Genomic DNA, 24,426 nt, shown 5'->3' on the forward strand with positions numbered 1-24,426 from the left:
ACTTAGATAAGGGGAAAAACACATCGGAAGCCTGCGTTCTACTTGTAGACGCAGAAAAAGCCTTCGATATGGTTCTTTGGGACCATCTCCTTTTCACCGTCACCAAATTAGGTATATCAGGCAATTTTGTAAGAGCCTTGAGAGCCATCTATGGCTCTCCAACAGCATCCATACTAGTAAATAGAATGCCTACGCGACCCTTTACGTTGGAGAGAGGTACGAGGCAGGGCTGTCCTCTGTCGCCCCTCTTGTTCGACATAGCGCTCGAGCCCCTGGCCATTAAGATCAGGAAGGGAACGGAGGGATTGAAAATAGGACAGGAAACTAAACACTTATCCCTCTTTGCTGATGATATGTTATTATATATATCAAATCCAGTAGTGAATGTCAACAAAGTAATGTCTATTCTTGCTGACTTCGGGAAAATATCAGGCTATAAGGTCAACACGGATAAAACGGAACTGGTGTGGCTAACTCCACACAGATCCGAAGAGGTTAAAAATTTCCACTTTAAAGTAGTACATAAAACCTTTAAGTATATAGGCATTAAACTCTCAGTGGATCCACACCTATGGTATGGAGCCAATTACTCTCCTCTGAAAAAAGAGGCTCAGGACATGGTGGACCATTGGGCAAAAATTCCCCTATCGATTTCGGGCAGAATAGGAAAATGATACTCTTCCTCAAAATATTATACTTCCTACAAATGATACCCTATGTCCTTAATAAAGGAGACCTAAAATTCTAGAACTCTTTGATTTTTCGATTTATATGGGCCACTAAGAAACACAGAATTAAGAGACAAAAAATGTATGGATTGGTGGAGGCGAGAGGACTGGCAGTCCCAAACCTCGAACTGTATGCTTGGGCAGCCCAGGCGAAGTATGTACTGGATTGGTTCACAGATAAGAAAAATTTCACGATTCCTGGGTTAGAACACAAAGCTATAGCCCCGTGGTCTCTTCAGGCCCTCCCCCATCTAAAGGCGAAGCAAGCAGATAAATTACTGGCCAAATATCCCCTCATGCAGCAACCTCTGTATGCCTGGAGGAAAATATGCAAAAAGCTTAAAATCAACCATGAATACACAAAATTCTTACCAATACAGGGAAATCCCAACTTTGTCCCAGGTCTTACCTCCAGACATTTCAGGGAATGGAGAGATAGAGGCATTGACTCTGTCTCGAAGCTCCTAGAGCCAGATGGGAAAACAATTTGTACATTTGCAAATCTACAGACGGCCTTTAATGTACCGAGGTCGCATCACTTTGCTTATCTGCAAATAAAACACTACATGACGTCATTAACCTTGTTGGGTGACATGCCGGGGAAGGATAGTCCTATCTACTCACTGACATCCAAGTTTCAACAAGGATGTACATCCATATCTCCAGTCTATAAAATGCTGGGTCAGGGTGACAATACCAGTCAGTTAAAGACACTTAGTGAAAAATGGTCAGCCGCCCTAAATACAGAAATACCAGTCTCACAGGTACAGGACAGTATACAGAAGGTCAGGAAAGCATCTTTGGCTTCAGATATTAGGGAGACACACACTAAACTTCTCAACCATGCGTACATCACACCCAAGTTATATAAGGTTTGGGACCCAAGCTCAGAGGGTAGTTGCCCGAAATGGGCAGCGCCCAGGGCGAACTTAATGCATATGATCTGGTGTTGTCCAAAATTGTATAGATTCTGGGGAATGCTCGCCTTCTGGGCAGGTAGGATACTTAATTCCCCATTATCCCTCTCGCCTCAAGATGTGGTCTTCTTGGATTTCCAGGGACAGCCTCGGGACACTAAGGTACTTCTACACATAATAGTATTACAAGCCAGAAAACTCATTCTAAAATTTTGGCTGAAAGGGGAACCACCCACTCTTGCCCATCTTAAGGGGGGAATCTACCAACAGATGCTATATGAACAAGCAGATGCCCTGGGGGATTTGCAAGGCAGGTCAACACAATTTATGAAAAAATGGGGGACATATATTAAAACACTAACCAACTCACAACAAACTCAGACTCTATTCCCTCTCAGAAACACAATTTTCTTCCTAGAAGCGCAATTAAGGGGTGAGTGGAATCTTAATTTTGATGGAAGATAGTAGTAGCGAGACCTCAGTTCGGGCTTGTGAAGGAGAGCATGACTGGTGCCCGGGGGAGTTGACCTGCAGAGATGGATGGCTGGAACTAAAGTTTAGGAGAGATTCTATTATGGAACCCTCAGGAAAGCGATGTAGGAGTGGAAGTTGTTAGGTGATTTTATTGGAAAATGTAGGCATACAATGATAATTGTTGAAATAGATGCTGTGAAGTTGTTAACCGCTATTTTATGCACCTTTATGTGTATCTTTTATATACAGAGGATACATTGTTTTCTTGTCACTATATCAGGAATTCCTGGACACTATGGGACATTACTGAAAGTTTGCCTCTGTAAAACCAGGTTGAATTCTGTTGAATTGTCTTATGTTTTCTTTTCTCTGTATGCCTTCTAATAAATAAAATATTAAAAAAAAAAACAAAAAACAATTCATGCCATATACACGTCCCCTGATAGGGGACATAACAAGGATTAAACCGATCAGAATAGTACTACTTAACACACCACTCATATCTAGTGGCACAGTAGATTGCACGCGCAGTGCCCCAAATTTGAAGTAGGAGGACCGACCAAGCATCTTTTTCCATCTCCCGGTTCCTAAAATCCATGCCATATACACGTCCCCTGATAGGGGACGTAACAGGGATTAAACTGATCAGAATAGTACTACTTAACACACCACTCATATCTGGTGGCACAGTAGATTGCACGCGGTGCTCTGACAAAATGCAGAAGGACATTTGGCAGATGGACATTTGGCCGACAGACAGAAAGCTAAAGAATGTTCCGATTTCGGCCAAGGGCAGATACGTTCCAGAGTTATCTGTTCTAATCAGAGCATCGGGCGCCGCAACTGCCTCTGGGAACCTTACCATGGGTCCCAGACCGCACGTCTTGTAATTCTCTGTCTTGGAAATTATCTATCTATCAAATCTATCTATTGTATCTATCAAATGTATCTATTGCATCTATTGATCTATCTATCTAATCTATGTATCTATCTATCTATCTATCTCGTGGCCAGACTGTTATCTGACAGCCACTTGTGTTTCGGCCATGCCATATACATGTCCCCTGATAGGGGACGTAACAGGGATTAAACTGATCAGAATAGTACTACTTAACACACCACTCATATCTGGTGGCACTGTAGATTGCACGCGGTGCTCTGACAAAATGCAGAAGGACATTTGGCAGACGGACATTTGGCCGACAGACAGAAAGCTAAAGAATGTTCCGATTTCGTCCGAGGGCACATACGTTCCAGAGTGCTCTGTTCTAATCAGAGCCTTGGGCGCCGCAACTGCTTCTGGGAACCTTACCATGGGGCCCAGACCGCACGTCTTGTAATTCTCTGTCTGGGAAATTATCTATCTATCAAATCTATCTATTAATCTATCAAATCTATCTATCTATCGTATCTATCAAATGTATCTATTGTATCTATTGATCTATCTAATCTATGTATCTATCTATCAAATCTATCTATCTCGTGGCCGGACTGTTATCTGACAGCCACTTGTGTTTCGGCCATGCCATAAACATATCCATGCCATATACACGTCCCCTGATAGGGGACGTAACAGGGATTAAACTGATCAGAATAGTACTACTTAACACACCGCTCATATCTGGTGGCACAGTAAATTGCACGCGGTGCTCTGACAAAATGCAGAAGGACATTTGGCAGATGGACATTTGGCTGACAGACAGAAAGCTAAAGAATGTTCCGATTTCGGCCGAGGGCAGATACGTTCCAGAGTTATCTGTTCTAATCAGAGCATCGGGCGCCGCAACTGCCTCTGGGAACCTTACCATAGGTCCCAGACCGCACGTCTTGTAATTCTCTGTCTTGGAAATTATCTATCTATCAAATCTATCTATTGTATCTATCAAATGTATCTATTGAATCTATTGATCTATCTATCTAATCTATGTATCTATCTATCTATCTCGTGGCCAGACTGTTATCTGACAGCCACTTGTGTTTCGGCCATGCCATATACATGTCCCCTGATAGGGGACGTAACAGGGATTAAACTGATCAGAATAGTACTACTTAACACACCACTCATATCTGGTGGCACAGTAGATTGCACGCGGTGCTCTGACAAAATGCAGAAGGACATTTGGCAGACGGACATTTGGCCGACAGACAAAAAGCTAAAGAATGTTCCGATTTTGTCCGAGGGCACATACGTTCCAGAGTGCTCTGTTCTAATCAGAGCCTCGGGCGCCGCAATTGCCTCTGGGAACCTTACCATGGGGCCCAGACCGCACGTCTTGTAATTCTCTGTCTGGGAAATTATCTATCTATCTATCAAATCTATCTATTAATCTATCAAATCTATCTATCTATCGTATCTATCAAATGTATCTATTGCATCTATTGATCTATCTAATCTATGTATCTATCTATCAAATCTATCTATCTCGTTGCCGGACTGTTATCTGACAGCCACTTGTGTTTCGGCCATGCCATAAACATATCCATGCCATATACACGTCCCCTGATAGGGGACGTAACATGGATTAAACTGATCAGAATAGTATTACTTAATACACCACTCATATCTGGTGGCACAGTAGATTGCACGCGCAGTGCCCCAAATTTGAAGTAGGAGGACCGACCAAGCATCTTTTTCCATCTCCCGGTTCCTAAAATCCATGCCATATACACGTCCCCTGATAGGGTACGTAACAGGGATTAAACTGATCAGAATAGTACTACTTAACACACCACTCGTATCTGGTGGCACAGTATATTGCACGCGGTGCTCTGACAAAATGCAGAAGGACATTTGGCCGACAGACAGAAAGCTAAAGAATGTTCAGATTTCGGCTGAGGGCAGATACGTTCCAGAGTGATCTGTTCTAATCAGAGCCTCGGGCGCCGCAACTGCCTCTGGGAACCTTACCATGGGTCCCAGACCGCACGTCTTGTAATTCTCTGTCTTGGAAATTATCTATCAAATCTATCTATCTATCTAATCTATCAAATGTATCTATTGCATCTATTGATCTATCTATCTAATCTATGTATCTATCTATCTATCTATCAAATCTATCTATCTCGTGGCCGGACTGTTATCTGACAGCCACTTGTGTTTCGACCATGCCATATACATATCCATGCCATATACACGTCCCCAGGATTAAACTGATCAGAATAGTACTACTTAACACACCACTCATATCTGGTGGCACAGTAGATTGCACTGCAGTGCCCCAAATTTGAAGTAGGAGGACCGACAAAGCATCTTTTTCCATTTCCTGGTTCCTAAAATCCATGCCATATACACGTCCCCTGATAGGGGACGTAACAGGGATTAAACTGATCAGAATAGTACTACTTAACACACCACTCATATCTGGTGGCACAGTAGATTGCATGCGCAGTGCCCCAAATTTGAAGTAGGAGGACCGACCAAACATCTTTTTCCATCTCCCGGTTCCTAAAATCCATGCCATATACACGTCCCCTGATAGGGGACGTAACAGGGATTAAACTGATCAGAATAGTACTACTTAACACACCACTCCTATCTGGTGGCACAGTAGATTGCACTCGCAGTGCCCCAAATTTGAAGTAGGAGGACCGACCAAGAATCTTTTTCCATCTCCCGGTTCCTAAAATCCATGCCCTATACACGTCCCCTGATAGGGGACGTAACAGGGATTAAACTGATCAGAATAGTATTACTTAACACACCACTCATATCTGGTGACACAGTAGATTGCACGCGGTGCTCTGACAAAATGCAGAAGGACATTTGGCAGATGGACATTTGGCCGACAGACAGAAAGAATGTTCCGATGTCGGCTGAGGGCAGATACGTTCCAGAGTGCTCTGTTCTAATCAGAGCCTCGGGCGCCACAACTGCCTCTGGGAACCTTACCATGGGTCCCAGACCGCACGTCTTGTAATTCTCTGTCTTGGAAATGATCTATCTATCAAATCTATCTATTTATCTATCAAATCAATCTATCTATCGTATCTATCAAATGTATCTATTGCATCTATTGATCTATCTATCTAAGCTATGTATCTATCTATCTATCTATCAAATCTATCTATCTCGTGGCTGGACTGTTATCTGACAGCCACTTGTGTTTCGGCCATGCCATATACATATCCATGCCATATACACGTCCCCTGATAGGGGACGTAACAGGGATTAAACTGATCAGAATAGTACTACTTAACACACCACTCATATCTGGTGGCACAGTAGATTGCACGCGCAGTGCCCCAAATTTGAAGTAGGAGGACCGACCAAGCATCTTTTTCCATGTCCCGGTTCCTAAAATCCATGCCATATACACGTCCCCTGATAGGGGACGTAACAGGGATTACACTGATAGGAATAGTACTACTTAACACACCTTATAATAACGCAGAGAGAGGAGTCTGAAGAAGAGGAGTCAGAGGAGGAAGGTGGCTTTCAAGAGGTGGAAGACCAAACACAGCAGGCGTCCCAGGGGTTTGTTGTCACCTTTCGGGGACCCTTGGTGTTGTACGTGGCTGGGTGGAGGAAGAGACCTTCAATGACATCGTTAAAGGGACAGTCTAGGCCAAAATAAACTTTCATGATTCAGATAGAGCATGTAATTTTAAACAATTTTCCAATTTACTTTTATCACCAATTTTGCTTTGTTCTCTTGGTATCCTTAGTTGAAAGCTTAACCTAGGAGGTTCATATGCTAATTTCTTAGACCTTGAAGCCCACCTCTTTCAGATTGCATTTTAACAGTTTTTCACCAGTAGAGTGTGTTAGTTCACGTATTTCATATAGATAACACTGTGCTCGTGCACGAGAAGTTATCTGGGAGCAGACACTGATTGGCTAGACTGCAAGTCTGTCAAAAGAACTGAAAAAAGGGGCAGTTTGCAGAGGCTTAGATACAAGATAATCAGAGGTTAAAAGTATATTATTATAAATGTGTTAGTTATTCAAAACTGGGAAATGGGTAATAAAGGGATTATCTATCTTTTAAAACAATAAAAATTCTGGTGTAGACTGTCCCTTTAAATGGGGAGTTTGGTCTGTCACTGTGAAGCGGGCGTAACCCTTACACTACCTGATCGATACAACATCATACCTGATGTTTTAAAGCATGTTATTCCAAACAATTTAGCAATGTTAGGTGATTTATGCCCTTTATGGCTTAAAAACAGACTCTGCATCAACTATGTAATTTTCCATGGGAGTTTTGCCATGGATCCCCCACCAGCATGCCACAGTCCAGGTGTTAGTACCCTTGAAACAATTTTTCCATCACTATTGTGGCCAAAAAGAGTCCCTGTGGGTTTTAAAATTCGCCTGCCTATTGAAGTCTATGGCGGTTCGCCCAACAGTTGCGGAAGTTCGTGTCCGCCGTTCGCGAACGCAAATTTTTAGGTTCGCAACATCACTAATGGCTAGTAGATGAGTCTGACAACTTTCTTGAGGAACAACATTAGATTATGAAATCATGACAATATGAGGCATGGAAACAAATAAGTTAGTTGTTTATCTGGAGTTGAGCTGTCCCCTCAGCAACAGGGAAATATATATACTAGGAAAAGGTTGAGGGAGATTAAGGATAGGAGAGGGTTAAGGTGGAGAAGAGGAGAAAAGGATGGTAGTGAAAATTGGATCTGTTTTAGTTGAGTGTAATGAAGGAGTTAAATGTCATCAAGCTGCTATGAAGTTGAAGAGTCTAACCAGAAGTGAGTCATTCCACTTCTTGTGCTGAAGATAAGGATTGGTTGTGGCGTGACTGATGAGATCTTGAAAGCTTCGCCCTTGGGGCAAGTTGTTGCCAGGAGGGGGCATCGACTCGTAGAGGAATGGATGATTCCTTGCTGGAGAGAGTAGTGGACTTTTGTAAATGTAGAAGGTCCCATTTGGTGAGGAGGTCTCTTGCTTGGTCTGGGGGGGGGGAGGAGGCAATGAACTGGAGGTCATCTTTTGTAATGAACAATCTAACCAGGAAGCCCCAGCGATATTTTATCCCTTTATCTCTTAGGACTCTGGTGTAATCTTGGTAGGCTTTCCGGAGTTGAAGGGTGTGTAGAGATAGATCTGGCAATACTTGGACAGAGTCGAATTTGCTGGTGCAGAGTGCCCCTGAGTTGATAGCCCTCAGGAGTTTTTCTCTGAATGTGAAAAAATGCAGTCTGACCAGTGAACTGTGTGTTTAAGGGATTCTGGTTCTTTTAGAGTGCCCAGAGTCGAGGAGAAGAGGTCTTGGAGGTAGGGCTGCAGATCTTTTGGTAACACTGTCTCCGGGATTCCCCTTAGCCTAAAGTTGTTTCGCCTGGAGCGATCCTCCAGGTCGGTTAATTTTGTTTCCAAAGATGAAAGCTGCTCAGCAAGGGATTGCGAGTAGGAGAGCAAATTGGAATGGTCACAATGAGATCCTCTTGTTTACGCTCCAAGGTGTCTGTGCGTTCGCTTATGGAGGCAATATCCCTTTACATTTATAAAAACGCTTGCAGAGGGAGTCATGATGGTAGCTAGGACTGATTTGATGGTATCCACTAGGTTTTTATTAGACCTGATATGTCTGTGATGTTTAGGGGTATAGCCAAAGCTATTTGTAGGTGGTCAGTGTCCATCTCTGGAGAGCCCTCAGAGCTCATCTTCTGATCTGCCGCTCATTAAGGTTTGGAAGTGTTGGAAGAGGTCAGCCCTTTTTTCTTTAGGGATTGGGCCATGTTAGGAAGAGTGTGGTCACTCAAGTGGGTTAGGACAAAACTCTATGCACTGTATGATTAGACAAATTTGAGCAGAGAGCATGGTAATTCTTTTGTAAGTTCGCAATATACTCATTGTAATGCTCAGACGAGGACTATGGAGATCAGCCCATACTTTTATGTAGTGAACATGGTGGTGCCTTAGGGCATAAGAGCTTCAGTTACACGCTATTACCCAGGGATAGTGTCCTCACAGGACGATCACAGTAAAGGGGATATTGCATATGACCTACTGTCACTAAGGGCAGCGGGAAAAGGAAGCGGAAAGCGTGTCTCTCTTTGCTGGAGTGTGATAAACTCAAGGTTTTATGCCATCTGAGGGTAGGATGATCTGCAGTATGGAGAGAAGGCTGATCAGGTGCTGAGTTAGGGTGTCTACCAGCTGCAAGTAATGTAAGGCCGTGGAGCACCCCAATTGCATAGAAGGCATTTCTGAATATGGGGTGTAACTATCCAATAACTTTATGTAGCCCAAAGCACTGTGTCTTCTTTTCAGGTAGGAAGTTTTTCTAGTGAGGCAAGTTTAATTCTTCAGTTGAGGAGGTTAAAGAATTTATTTGCATACACAACAGCCCTTAAAAGGTAAACTGTGCTGTTTTTTTTTTCTTTTTAGAGTCAGCAGAAAATGGCTACTCGTGCCAAAACCAGAGATGTTTTTAGTGGATGTTGTCTGTGGGCCAAGTTGTCCTTAGACCTAATGAAAGAGTCTGTGGCTGTGTAGCCGTGTAATAGAGGATCTGATTTCCGTGTTTAAGTGAGTAGGGTGCCGATGATCACTTACGCTGATCCAGAGCTCTAATTGCTGACCATCTGTCTGAGGAGTCGTTGCAAGCTACTGCACAGAGCTCCTTACTCGTAGCCGACGGAGAAGCGTCTGCTTATACTCCGGAGCAGATCCCCGACCCTCCAGAGTGTGTTGGTGAGTCCTGCGCAGGCCGAGAGGATACTACTAGGATCCGTACTTGGATCTGCGTGTGTTCCGTTCAGCCAGGCCTGAGGTCTCTACAATTCGTTTGAGTTCTGAATCTGGTAATCGGCTGGCGATGCCTCTGCTTGTGTAGACCTTACCTTTAGACAATTAGGCACGTGATTTGAGGTGTTGAAACCATAATTTTGAGGTATAAAAGATATAAATGTTCTGAAATTGCAGAGGAGCTCCTAAAAAGCATGTCTGCTTAGTTCAGCAGTTAACTCTGCCCCCCTTTTTTGGTATTATTAAGACATTTATTTGTATTCCTTTTCATTTTGTCCAGAAATGGAAACAATAATACAGAGGACCACCAGGCACTCTCCTGCTGCAAGACTCTGTTACTGTTACATTTAAACTCTTTGCATTGTTTAATGTGCACTTTATTTTTTACTTAATCTCAAAAAAGTTATTTATTTTTAAACAAATCTCTTATTTAGCTAAGGTTTGAAAACTAATGTTTTATTTATCAACCCAAGATGGGTTGTCATTTGTTATTTTTATATTTGAAAGGCACTTTATTTGGGGTTAATTACTTTGTATTGAGCATTATTATGTAACAGGTACACTTTGTTTCCTAAAAGTTAAAATCAACATTTTATTTATGTACCCAAGCTGGGTTAATCTTTGTTTATAATGTATAATTTATATTGTTGCATTACAAGGTTCAGAAATAAAATAAACCTTTGTTTTGTTATATTTTGTTACTATTTTACTAAAATATAGAAGGTACAGCTGTATGTAACTAAACTCTTGCCTTGTAAGGTGAAAAAGTTTAATAAATCTCTACTTTTTACTCATTACATACAATATATTTGTTTTCATATAGGTTATAATTTCTATATAAAGAAAGTCCTTCAAAACACAAATAGTGTCTTTCTACAGTAAATATTTTTGAAAGCTTTGATTAATGTTATTTAATCACAAAATATATGCATAGTGCATACTCTACAAAAAATGTGCCATGCAATGCGAGTGTTTAGGTTTGGTTTGAAGAAAAAGGTGGCAACTCTACCACAAAATCCATAAATACTTTTACATCCTGGTAAAGATATTTTAAATAATGGGGGGAAAAAATGGTCAAAATGACAGAAACATATAAAAGTCTTTCTCCTACAGATTGGTTAGAAGATGAGAGCAAAAAAAAGATGTCACAGCCTCCAAATTCTCTTAAAAAGAGACCTTTATTATTTCATGGCAGGGTCCAAAGTGTAAAACAGTGACAATGTTTCAGGCCTACAACCAGCCTTAGTCATGGTTAGCAAAAGTGATCATAGATTAATCTATAAATGTGTTCATCCACATTTTCAAAAAGGCGTATTGTGTGACATGTTTGCCTAAATATATTCAGCAGTTAGCTGCTAATAACAAGTTTTGTCCAGTGTTACAATATAGTGTAGTAAACAACGTATTTAGTTATGAAGTCATTCTTATTCATTTTAGAACCAATGTTATAAGTTCGGGAAGTCACTGGGTTCTTGCAGTAGGAAGAGTTACTCATTTTCAATTCTGTGTACAGTAAAGAAACTGCAGATACTTCTGCTCCAGAACTAATGAAAATCACTGGGTTCATCTACACTGCAGAGGGAATTAACAAGACAGACAGGTCAAGGATTAATATAGCACTCACTCTCACTCAGTAAATAGTAATTAATATATCAAATCAATCATACTTTATTATATAGTAAAACCGGGATCAACATCCCTGGAAAACCTTTAACTACCCTCAACCACCTAAATTACTACAATTAAAAGAATAGCAGCCGCCAATCACTCCTCTGTTTCCTGGCCAATAACTGGAAACATCGGCGTCAGGTGGCTGGAGTGAATGGACGGCTGAATATCAAAAGTACAGAACAAACACGTTTCGGCTATATCTTAGCCTTTATTAATGTTACACTTTCAGTAGCAAAATGAATAAGCTTAGGCTTCAGTGTGCAGGACTTTATATATCCGTAAACCGTTCGCCCACAACCAATCAGAATTACTTCCGGGATCTCCGCCTCCAATTCTACCAATCAGCGTTTGGCGAGGCTCACACCCACTGGTAGATGTAATTTGAGTGGGGGAATGTTAGGCAATGCACGGATAGCCTGCACTGCTGATTGGGCATAAATCTAATGTAAGCAATAACTAAAGAACAATGATTCTCCCAAATCCAATGTATGAATGTGCTTAAATTTGTTAAACTATCGAGTGCGGGTATTTACACACAAACAGACTATATGGCAAAAGGCGGTTATCGATTGCAAGTTAACAGAAATTATCTTTATTTCAAAAGCGTAAATATCAGTGGGTGCATATCACTCTTCTACACATTCAACGAAATGTCAGTTTGCGCATCAATAGATCCAAATATATCACAGTGTACACTATGGCTTGAAAGCATATATTTGTATGACTTCATATCACCTTATAACGAGTATTGTAAGTATATTGCTCACGATCTCGCAGTGTGATGTCATACTCCATATAGCTATGACCAATTAGTATTATTGTACTATAGTGATTTAAGGATCATCCTCCGCCATATTCACCCACATCCCAACTAGGTTATATTACTAAGGGTTGTAAACATTATGTGTGTGTGGGGTGATTTCGCCAGTATCACATTGTGTGCTCCCCACTGCAAAACAGCAGGTCATAATTTACTATACTGGATGTAATTATGTTGAAAACCTTGGAACACAAATAAACAACATATACACATCCCCCTGGGACTTTTTAATAATAATGTTCCGTACTATGAGCAGTGATATTAGTACAATAAAATTATATGTCAGGAATATCTAAAGGTGGTTATGGAAAATCTTAAATTAGAGTGACACTTCTTATAATGTCAACTAACCTTATATAAGACATACCCCATGTTTCCTACCTAATATTCCTAAATAACCAATGTGTCCCTTTTATTGTGAATAGTAGATAAACAATATATTAGCACATATTTAGACATCCTAAAATAGTTACCTTGTCATATGGTTTATGGTCTGTACTGACCTCTCTTGTACCACACGACAACTGAAGGATGAGTAATATATTGTATATATTAGCGGATATCATTAGTTGCTTACACGTATTTAAATATACACCCAATAATTATTGAACTCATTCATACCGTTAGGTATGACCGTGTTCAAATTGAAAACCCATTTGGTTTCCATCCTCAACAGTCTTTGTTCGGTGTCCCCACCTCTTATTCCAGGTTTTAATTTCTCTAGACCCCAACATTTCATTACATTGGTATTCCCATTATGGGATAGTAGGAAGTGTTTAGCTACACTTGTGATTTGTTTTTTATTCTCTACATCCCTCTGGGCTGTCCTTATATTACTAAGATATTCCGTCATACGTGTGCCCAGACAGCGTGTGGTCATATCAACGTAATACAAATTGCAGCTGCAAGATATACAATAAATTACGTTTGTACTTTGGCAGTTAATGTGTTCTTTGATGGCCCACGTTTTACCAAATCTATCCACTATAGATTGTTTTTTTACCATATGTTGGCACACTTTGCAGTGCCCACAAGCGATAGAACCTTTGTGCACAGGATTTCTTTTGGCATTCCTATCATAGTGACTGGTTACTAACTTATCACTGATGTTGCTTGCTCTCCTGTATGTCACCAATGGCCTATCTGGTAACAATGGTTTTAATAGTGCGTCTTGGGTAAGGACATGCCAATGTGTTTTAAGAATATTGGTGATCTTGTCACTTTGTGGTGAGTATGTAGTAATAAACCTAAGAGGGGTACTACTTTCTTTTGATCTAGGAGTAAGTAGCTCCTTTCTATCTTTCAGTAAAGCATTGTTGTATGCCTTAGCAAGTAATTTTCTGGAATACCCACGTTCGTGTAATCTCTGTCTGAGATCTCTAGCTGATTTCTTATAATTCTCAATAGTACTACAGAGAAATTAAAACCTGTAATAAGAGGTGGGGACACCGTACAAAGACTGTTGAGGATGGAAACCAAATGAGTTTTCAATTTGAACACGGTCATACCTAACAGTATGAATGAGTTCAATAATTATTGGTTGTATATTTAAATACGTGTAAGCAACTAATGATATCTGCTAATATATCCAATATATTACTCATCCTTCAGTTGTCGTGTGGTACGAGAGGTCAGTACAGACCATAAACCATATGACAAGGTAACTATTTTAGGATGTCTAAATATGTGCTAATATACTGTTTATCTACTATTCACAATAAAAGGGACACCTTGGTTATTTAGGAATATTAGGTAGGAAGCATGGGGTATGTCTTATATAAGGTTAGTTGACATTATAAGAAGTGTCACTCTAATTTAAGATTTTCCATAACCACCTTTAGATATTCCTGACATATAATTTTATTGTACTAATACCACTGCTCATAGTACGGAACATTATTATTAAAAAGTCCCAGGGGCATGTGTATATGTTGTTTATTTGTGTTCCAAGGTTTTCAACATAATTACATCCAGTATAGTAAATTATGACCTGCTGTTTTGCAGTGGGGAGCACACAATGTGATACTGGCGAAATCACCCCACACACACATAATGTTTACAACCCTTAGTAATATAACCTAGTTGGGACGTGGGTGAATATGGCGGAGGATGATCCTTAAATCACTATAGTACAATAATACTAATTGGTTATAGCTATATGGAGTATGACATCACATTGCGAGATCGTGAGCAATATACTTACAATACTCGTTATAAGGTGATATGAAGTCATACAAATATATGCTTTCAAGCCATAGTGTACACAGTGATATATTTGGATCTATTGATGCGCAAACTGACATTTCGTTGAATGTGTAGAAGAGTGACATGCGCCCACTGATATTTGCGCCCGCCTTTTGCCGTATAGTCTGTTTGTGTGTGTGTAAATACCTGCACTCCATAGTTTAACAAATTTAAGCATATACATACATTGGATTTGGGAGAATCATTGTTCTTTAGTTATTGCTTACATTAGATTTATGTCCAATCAGCAGTGCAGGCTATCCGTGCATTGCCTAACATTCCCCCACTCAGATTACATCTACCAGTGGGTGTGAGCCTGGCCAAACGCTGATTGGTAGAATTGGAGGAGGTCCCGGAAGTAATTCTGATTGGTTGTGGGCAAACAGTTTACGGATATATAAAGTCCTGCACACTGAAGCCTCGGCTTATTCATTTTGCTACTGAAAGTGTAACATTGATAAAGGCTAAGATATAGCCGAAACGCGTTTGTTCTGTACTTTTGATATTCAGCCGTCCATTCACTCCAGCCACCTGACGCCATTGTTTCCAGTTATCGGCCAGGAAACAGAGGAGTGATTGGCGGCTGCTATTCTTTTAATTGTAGTAATTTAGGTGGTTGCGGGTAGTTAAAGGTTTTCCAGGGATGTTGATCCCGGTTTTACTATATATATAATAAAGTATGATTGATTTTATATATTAATTTCTATTTACTGAGTGAGAGTGAGTGCTATATTAACCCCTGACCTGTCTGTCTTGTTAATTCCCTCTATAGTTATATAATAAGGGGTAGCACCGGAATTTATTACATTCTTTTCTCACCTACTCAACAGTGTAGTGCCAGTTTTTGCCACTCCTTGTTCTTCATCTACACTGCAGCAGAAAATGCATTTGGATTAGAAGACAGGAGTAGTATTGCAGTGCATAATGCCCCTCAATAAAGCAACAGTTATGACTGTGGTGTCTATATTATAATGTATGCATGTGCAATTGCTGGTAGCTTAGCACTGTAGACAACACAAGAGCAAGCATGGATATATACCATTCTACTAAACTATAGTTTCATATTCAGATAAAACAGCTAATTTTTATACATTCTTTGTAGACCCCAGGAGTCACCCCCTACAAAAAGTATTACATTTCTTCAACAATCTTTTAATTTAAATTCTTTGGAATAACAAAATATTAATAAGCATAGTCTTTTAAGTAAAATGACTCTTTATAGTATAGCTCTTGGAGAATTAAACATGCATTCCTGGTTAGAATGTAATTCTCTCATTACCACTATCCAGTTAAAGCTGGCAATGCTCTGATTTAAAAAACTATATTCAATTTGTTGGACTCCATTCATAGGCTAGAGGAAATTCCTGGCTGTTCAATAATTCCTAGAAAGAAATTTTCCCAAAGAAAATAAAATAAAATACTCCTAACATTATATTGCTGTCGCTTGCTAACATGAGAATGTTGGTTCCCTTTTTCTATTAAAATATTTTTTTTTAATTGTTAGTCAAGAGAAAGGTAGTCCACAAATGCAGAGGTAAATGCTTTCATCTGGCACTTCAGCTGATGTAGACTGCATCTTTGATAATGGTTGGTGCTGCGGAACCTGTTGGTGCTCTACAAATAACTGATAATAATAATAATGGCTTTGCAATAATGCCCACAGCATTTAAAGTGAGGGTAAGTATCTAAACATTGTCTGCAAATTTCTGTGTAGGTGTGTAGAGTTGGAATATTGGATTGTGGAAAATTTGGTGGCAATTGAGGTTTATTAAAAATAATGTTCTGTACATTAAGATTAAGAAATAACTGTCCCTAATTGGCCAAAGAAGAGAAGGTAACCTAAGTTACAACATGGCAGCTCCCATTTTTTTAGAGACACTAAAACTTTACACTTATTTTGTCAATATTTAAACAGCTGATGAAACTTTAAAAAATACATTGACATGTTATCAGACTAATCTTTTCTTTGACTGCTTCATTCTATCTAGCATTTAATGTCCCTTTAACTACATAATTAACACTTTTGTGGGAGTTGATCACATAGCATCACAGAATTACTCATTTTAAAATTGCATGCCATTGTCATTTTTACACTACAATGGCCCTGTAGAAAATATACTGTGATTTGAGTTATGTTAAAGGTAAATTTAAATATTAAAAATATTAAAAAACCAAAAAGAAAAGAGGGTTAACATTCAGAGAGACATCCCAGAAACGAGGAATAAAAGAAGAAGACAAGGATGTAGGGGAGGCCTTGCAGTCAGAACAAAAAAATGAAAAGAGAAATGATAAAAAGATTTTTAATATTTTATCAAAAGCTCTAACAGAATATGAGGAAACACTCCAGAAGAGAGGTTTATCTTTTGTCCCAGAAAAGCACCCAAATGAATGTGAGATGTATATAGATTTGAAAATTAACTTTAAGGAGACATTTTGAGAGTATAGAGAAAAACCCCCAAAAAATAGAAAGGGAAACTCTACTAAATATGGAGGAATCATTCACTCTCAATATAGATGACAATCATGGAGGGGATGAGCAGACTAGTGAAGCAGATCTAGTTAAAATTTTGGAAGATCTAGAGAGAGAGGCTAGTGATGTAATATCCAGTGAATTTTATGCTGGTAGTTGCCGCACTTATGGAAAAAGAAATAGAAAATATGTGTAAGGAAAAGCAATATACCAAGAAATCTCCACTTGAGAGAATGGAAAGCCTTTAAGAATCTTTGAATCGCAATACTCATATTTTCAGTGCTGATAAGGGAGGAGGAATTGTGGTCCAGGTCTGTAAGGATTATCTGACAGAGGGATTTAAAATTTGGGGAGACAATCAGTCATATAAGCTGCTTACCAGAAACCCCACTGAATTATTTAAAGGTAAATATCACCCTCTGATTGAGGATGCAAGGAGATAGGAAGTTTTGAATACAACAGAACCATTAGTTTTTACAAATTGTGGAACCTAGATTCCCCATCTTTTACCATACCCCAAAGATACATAAAGGGATAGTAAACCCTCAGAGAGACCCATTTTCAGGTATAGGTGGACTCACATCCAAACTATAGACAATTATCAATGGATCACTATGGATGTGACTACCCTCTATACCTACATGATTTAGGAATTACAGCAGTCAAATACTTTTTTTGAGAAAGCAAGCTATATTAATCATATTCAGAGGGATTTCATAAAACTTTCCATTCATTTCATACTCAATAAAAACTACTTTGTGTTTGAAGATAAGTATTATCTCCAAACAACAGGTAGAGCAATCGGCACAAAATTTGCCCCTGATTTTGCAAATGTATATATTGGATTGTGGGAAGACCTTTACATCTATGGTGATAACAATCCCTTTAGGAATAGGATAGTAAAATGGTCTAGGTACATAGACGACATCCTAATTATCTGGCAAGGGGATGAATTGGAAATTAATACATTTAGTCTATATGTGAATTGTGACACCCTCGCGATCTCACCATTTTCCTCATAAAACAAGTGTCACGTTGGTCGATCTCAAAATAAGTCATAGAGAAAACGTAATCTACACTAAATTATATAGGAAAGAAACAGATACAAATGGGTATCTACACTCTGGAAGTACACATCATGCCAAATGGATTGCCCATATTCCCTTTGGACAATTCAAGAGAGCAAGGAGGAACTGAACATACATAGAGGACTTTGATAGTGAGAATGAGAAATGTGGAAAGAGAAAAGAGAGGGATCAAAAGTTTGGTGGTGAAAATATACATTTTATAACAAGATTGAGTAAGACCTTGAAACAAATTAAGAAGGCAATAAAGAAACATTGGCCAATATTGTTACAAGATCCAGCACTGAGAACAGTGATTCCAGAAAGAAGTAAAGTAGTTTTTAAAAAGAATCAGCCAGTTAAAAATATTATAGCTCCTAGTGTTTTGAGAAAGGATGAGAATAAACAACTATGGTTAAATAGGTTCAGCCAAGGTTTCTATGCATGTGGAAGATGAAACTGTAATTGTTGTAAACATATACTTGAAAATAAGAAAACCTTTGAATAATATAAAACAGGAGAAATCTATAATATTAAGTACCTAATGAACTGTAGATCTAAATATGTAGTCTACCGTATGGAGTGTTCATGAAACAAAAAATACATAGGTAAAAGAAGTATAAAAACAAGATTTGGGGATCATCTAAGAAATATTGAAGAAGGGATCATGTTGCATGGAGTATCTGCTCATTTTGCAGAAATACATAACAGAGATAAGAATCAATTAAAGATAAAAGCAATTGAACATGTTAAATGCGAATAAAGGGGTGGAAATCGACTTCTAGCCCTAAGAAAGAGGGAGACCCATTGGATACAAACCCTTGGTACTTTGGAACCAAGAGGAATGAACAGGCATTTAGATCTGGCAGACTTCATTGAGGAATAAATTTTGAGTATTCACTTCCATCACATTTTCCAAGAGATAGTGTCACAGCATATACACAGTAGGAACTGAAGACACTAATAAACAGATAGATCTAGATAGTAAGGGGATTAAGCTATCATATACCAACATACACATATAAGCAAAAGTATGAAATGTATGCTGTTATTAATGGAGCTGTTGATCTATACTCACCCCAGGAATAAGTATGAAGATGTATATGAGCGAGTATGATACACATTCAAAAAAGGTTTAGTCAAAAACATCTCTTTATTATAGTATGCTCCCTTTAAGAATAGAGATGGTTGTGCCTTAATGATCTGATCTCGCATATTCCAAAAGGAAAAAAAGTTTTTAATATATTTTTTATAGATGTTTACTATATAATTATTTATTTATCTTATTTTTTTTCAATTTTACTGATTGTCGATGGTTTATGTACTTAACCATAGATTGTAAATAGATATATGTACTATGTTAAGTCATTGTTATTGAGTATGCAATGATTGACAAGTAAATGGACGATTTGGGATTTTTTATGTATATAATTTTGTCCAGGAAGAAAGGAGTTAAAAGTTGAAGGTGAAACAGGCATTAAAGCTGGTTTTCCGAAGGAGTGGGCATGCCTCTGAAGAAGTAGGAAGGAGCCCTACGAAACTTATCAGGCCAAGCCCACGTCAGTGTACACTGTGCATTCAGTGTTAGAAGCATGCTCTCTTGCCGGCTTCTGAGACGCAGCTTCACACTGTTTATTTAGCCTTACGCTACATTAAGGACACATAATCCACAGATCACAGTGAGGACTGAGAGAGGTCTAGGGAGGATAAGGGGTGATTAGCCCTGATACGCAGGAAAATCAATATCAGATTAGGACCCCAGCCCCACTGGATTATAAGACCTACTTGCCATTGAGTGAGACTGATGTTCATGTAAGAGCTACATATACACGCTAAAAATATCTCATTATTTATTAAACTGTACTCTTTATGTGATATTTAATTGTTATACTACACTTAGATCCAGGTCCTTGCGCTTCTGTTTTTTCTTCTTTTTTTGTGCTAGCTTAAAGGGACACTGAACCCAAATTTTTTCTTTCGGAATTCAGATAGAGCATGACATTTTAAGCAACTTTCTAATTTATTCCTATTATCAAATTTTCTTCATTCTCTTGGTATCTTTATTTGAAATGCAAGAATGTATGTTTAGATGCCGGCCCATTTTTGGTGAACAAGCTGGGTTGTCCTTGCTGATTGGTGGATAAATTCATCCGGGGTACTGAACCAAAAAAAAAAAAAAAAAAAAAAAAAAAAAGTTTAGATGCCTTCTTTTTCAAATAAAGATAGCAAGATAACAAAGAAAAATTGTTAATAAGAGTAAATTAGAATGTTGCTTAAAATTGCATGCTCTATCTGAATCACAAAATAAAACATTTGGGTTTAGTGTCCCTTTAAACGTTAGTTATTTGTAGTTTGGGAGTGCAAAACTCTTGAAACATTTAAGATGATAGCATTGGCCACTGATAAAGGGCTAGATTACGAGTGGAGCGCTAAATGTTAGCCACAATCGAAAAGGGGTTTATAACGGGTGTTTGCGAATATCAGATTTATCGCTCGTATTACAAGTTGAAAGTATATAAGATATTGCAGAACTAGAAAAAGTTCAGAGAAGGGCCAGTAGCTAATAAGGGGAATGGAGAATTTAAGCTATAAGGAGACGCTAGCCAAACAGAGTCTGTTTTCTCTAGAAAAAAGGCGCTTGAGAGGTGACATGAATACTTTATATAAATATATTCAAGACCCATATACAGAGATGGCAGAAGATCTGTTTATTTTAAGAAAATAGTTTTTGACAAGAGCTCCCAATTTAAGGTTGGAGGAAAGGTGATTTAATCTCCTGCAGCGGAAACGTTTTTTCACTGTAAGAGCAATAAAATTGTAGAACTCGTTACCAAAGGAGGAAGTAAATGCCAATACCCTAGATACATTTAAAAATAGTTTGGATACATTTCTGGCTAGAAACAACATTTATGGATATGATTGCTAGTATTAAATGGGTCACCTTTTAGATGGATTATTTAAGCTTAACTGGAGCTTTTTTATGTAAGTATTTAAGATTTGTATAGGTTGAACTTGATGGACTTTGGTCTTTTTTCAACCTCATCTGCTATGTTACTATGTTACATATAAACACATAAATACATGTACACATATATAGATATTTATATGTGCATTGAAGCCCTAAATGAAAACATGTAAAATCATATTTATGCAATGTTCATATTTAATAGTGTTTAACTATGTATTTACTTTAAATATTTCACATTCTAAAGTTCTGCAAATAGCAGAATAGGTTCTAAGTATTTTTAAATAGATTCCTATATATATACTTGTTAAGTCCAGCACTTTTCAGCTTTACCTCTCTTTCACAGCTATTCAACACTTGTGCATGCACGCTGGGGAGGCCTGCCACCCTCCTATATATAAATCCACAGGAACAAATGATAGCATCAGCACAATGCTTAAAAAAATATTCTTTTATTTAAACAACATCAGGATAAAATACAGCTGTATTTTATCCTGATGTTGTTTAAATAAAAGAAGATTTTTTTAAGCATTGTGCTGACGCTACCATTTGTTCCTGTGGATTTATATATATATATATATATATATATATATATATATATGTGTGTGTGTGTGTGTATATAATCATCTATATACATAGGTGTAGATATTCAAATGATCATGATTTAAAGAGAATTCCTGAGAGGAATATGTACTTAGACCGGGATCACATAACAGATAGCCCTCAGTTTACGCCGGGGTTAGGGTCCAGAAGGAATGGTTGTAAATCTAAACCATTGTAAATTGAAAACCAGTTTATAATGTAAATCAATGGGAAGTGAAGGAGATAGGTTCCAGGCCCCTCTCAAAATTGTCATAAGTAACACCTAATACATTATTTTAAAAGCTTTGAAATGAAGACTTTAAATGCTAGACAGCATTATAAACCTAATAAAATAATCACACAACACAGAATATATAATTAAACTTAAGTTAAATAAACAAAAACTTTTGCTAGACAGCATTATAAACCTAATAAAATAATCACACAACACAGACTTCACTTGCATTTTTCTGCAAACAGTTATTTCTATGCATTCCAATCTGGACTGAGTTATAGACAGGAAGACCTTGTTCCTTTGAAAGCTGCTTGATAGCTCAGGTCTGGTTAAACTGATTAATTTCAGCGTGCTTGGCTTTGTTGCGACACAAGCGGACAGCTCCACGTCCTGGCTATTTTAATAAATGCACTGCTTCTCAATGCTTTTCAATAGCAGTCACATGACTGGAAAAAAAGGTTGTTATTCTGAAACGGTGTAAATTGAACCATTGTAAAACGAGGGCCACCTGTATATCATACCAAAATACCATCAGATATATGTAGAAATATTTATTTAAGTATAAATAGAACATATTCTTCTATATGAAGAACATTGGAATGTGAAATATTCATATTTTCATGTCGGGTTAGCACACATGAGAATATGTGATTGCACGTGAGTAGGGTGTTGTTCCCACTTTTTTCTCCATTGACTTCTATCGGGAAATAGGTTATTGTGCGCACAATATTGTAAGTTTGGCTTTTTGCTTTAGCGTGTGAGTGAAAACAGTTTACTTTCACTCATAATACGAGAGCAACCCCACATGCACAAAAAGCTTACTTCTAGTGCAAGTAATGCTCGAGCGGGAACATTAACGCTCCACTTCTAATCTGGCCCTAGGTAGTCCCCCGTTTAGCTCAATAGTCCCCCGTTTAGCTCAATTTTTCTGTAAAACATGTTACACAAATACTGAACTACTATTCTCTGCACTAATCCCAATATTAATTTGCAATAAGCAAAAAATATATATATATGGAAATACAATGCAATATAACATATTAGTAACAGTTCACTATAGATATGTTGATCTCCACAAACTATATATCAAAGACATTTTAAAATCCCTAATATTTATTAAAAATAATATAAATATGGGACTTCCGGTGGGCGGGCTTAGAGACTGCAGCTCTAGTAAAGAGCTCCGTATTACTTGGGTATAAACTGAGGAATTTTGCCCTAATTTACTTCCCAAGCCTATCTGCCCTTGACAGGGAACGTGTCTGGGCTACAAAAAAGGCTGGATTAGTACATCTGCCCCCACCGCAGTCCATGCTATAAAGATCTGCTGGGACCGGCTGGAAGAAAAAGTGTAGTGGTGGCCATCTTGGTGCGCCACGAGGGAAGAGACGGAGTAAGGAGACCTCCCTGGTGAGGTGCCTGCACTATTTGTGGAGCTAACTCAGAGGGGCAATAGAGCCTAGTCGATACGATCGCCTGAATCAGCGGACTCCCGTTGCACTACATCGAGGCCAGAGAGATAATAGCGGAGGGCCACGTGGTGCAGAAGCTGGGTGACTCAGAAAGGAGGCCTACAGAGCCGGGGTAGTTTGTCGGGAGATTGAGGACGCACCAGATTTGCTTGTCAACCAGCTGCCTACATCGGAATCAGCGGTGTACCACTAATCCGCTAGCTGCCCACAGAAGTTGATCTGTATATTGGCCTGAGCTGAAAGAGAGCCCAGGCGCGGCTGGAGTTTGCAGAGGTCTGTCTTGAGGCACATGTGGGTAAGCCAGAACTGTATTAGGCTAAAGCTCTATTTTTCCGCCTAAACGGCCATGGTGGGGAAGCTTAGAAGGCTATATTTACATTTATTACTACTTGCTTGAGCCCATGTTGTGAGGGGATAAGTGACCGGAGGGGTTAATTGAGACTGGACAGTATTCGCAGAAGACTACCCCTAGAACTTTCCGGTACACTTTAGCATCTCTTGGAGCAAGAACTTTTAAACAAAAAAGAAAAGAGAAATTCAGGGTTGTTTGAACTTTTCTGTGCCTAGCCTTGAATATCCCTTACACAAAGTACTCAGTGGGCCTACATGTGAAAGAGAGCTGCATTGGAACTGAAATGGCTGTGTCCCCCCTCTTGTACTCTGGACTCTCTTTCATATTTGCACTGACTACATTTTGCAGCAGCTGTGATTTAATACTTCTTGTTCGTAATACTTTTTTTTCACTTACAGGAGGTTTCAAGCAACGCAGCATAGATCTCTGGGACATTGCTAAGTGTGAATATTGTTTAGTATTATACCTCTAATTATCTCCGGTCTGTGTTATAAAACAAAATGCTGGTGATAGTGTTCTAAACAACTGACCTCCTTTTTGTTACAGGTTTAGCAATACATGTTAGTAAATAGACTGTTTTTTTTTCCTATCTGTGGTGAAGCCCCTTTGCATATTATATAGAGAGGGATATACATATATACTTCTTTATTAGAGTTCTTAGATGCGGAGGGTGGTTCTAGGAGCCCTATTTCTGCTGGGGGGGGGAGGGGTGAAGGCTAGCTGAATA

Source organism: Bombina bombina, chromosome 4 (assembly GCF_027579735.1).
Source record: "Bombina bombina isolate aBomBom1 chromosome 4, aBomBom1.pri, whole genome shotgun sequence".
Taxonomy (NCBI): domain Eukaryota; kingdom Metazoa; phylum Chordata; class Amphibia; order Anura; family Bombinatoridae; genus Bombina; species Bombina bombina.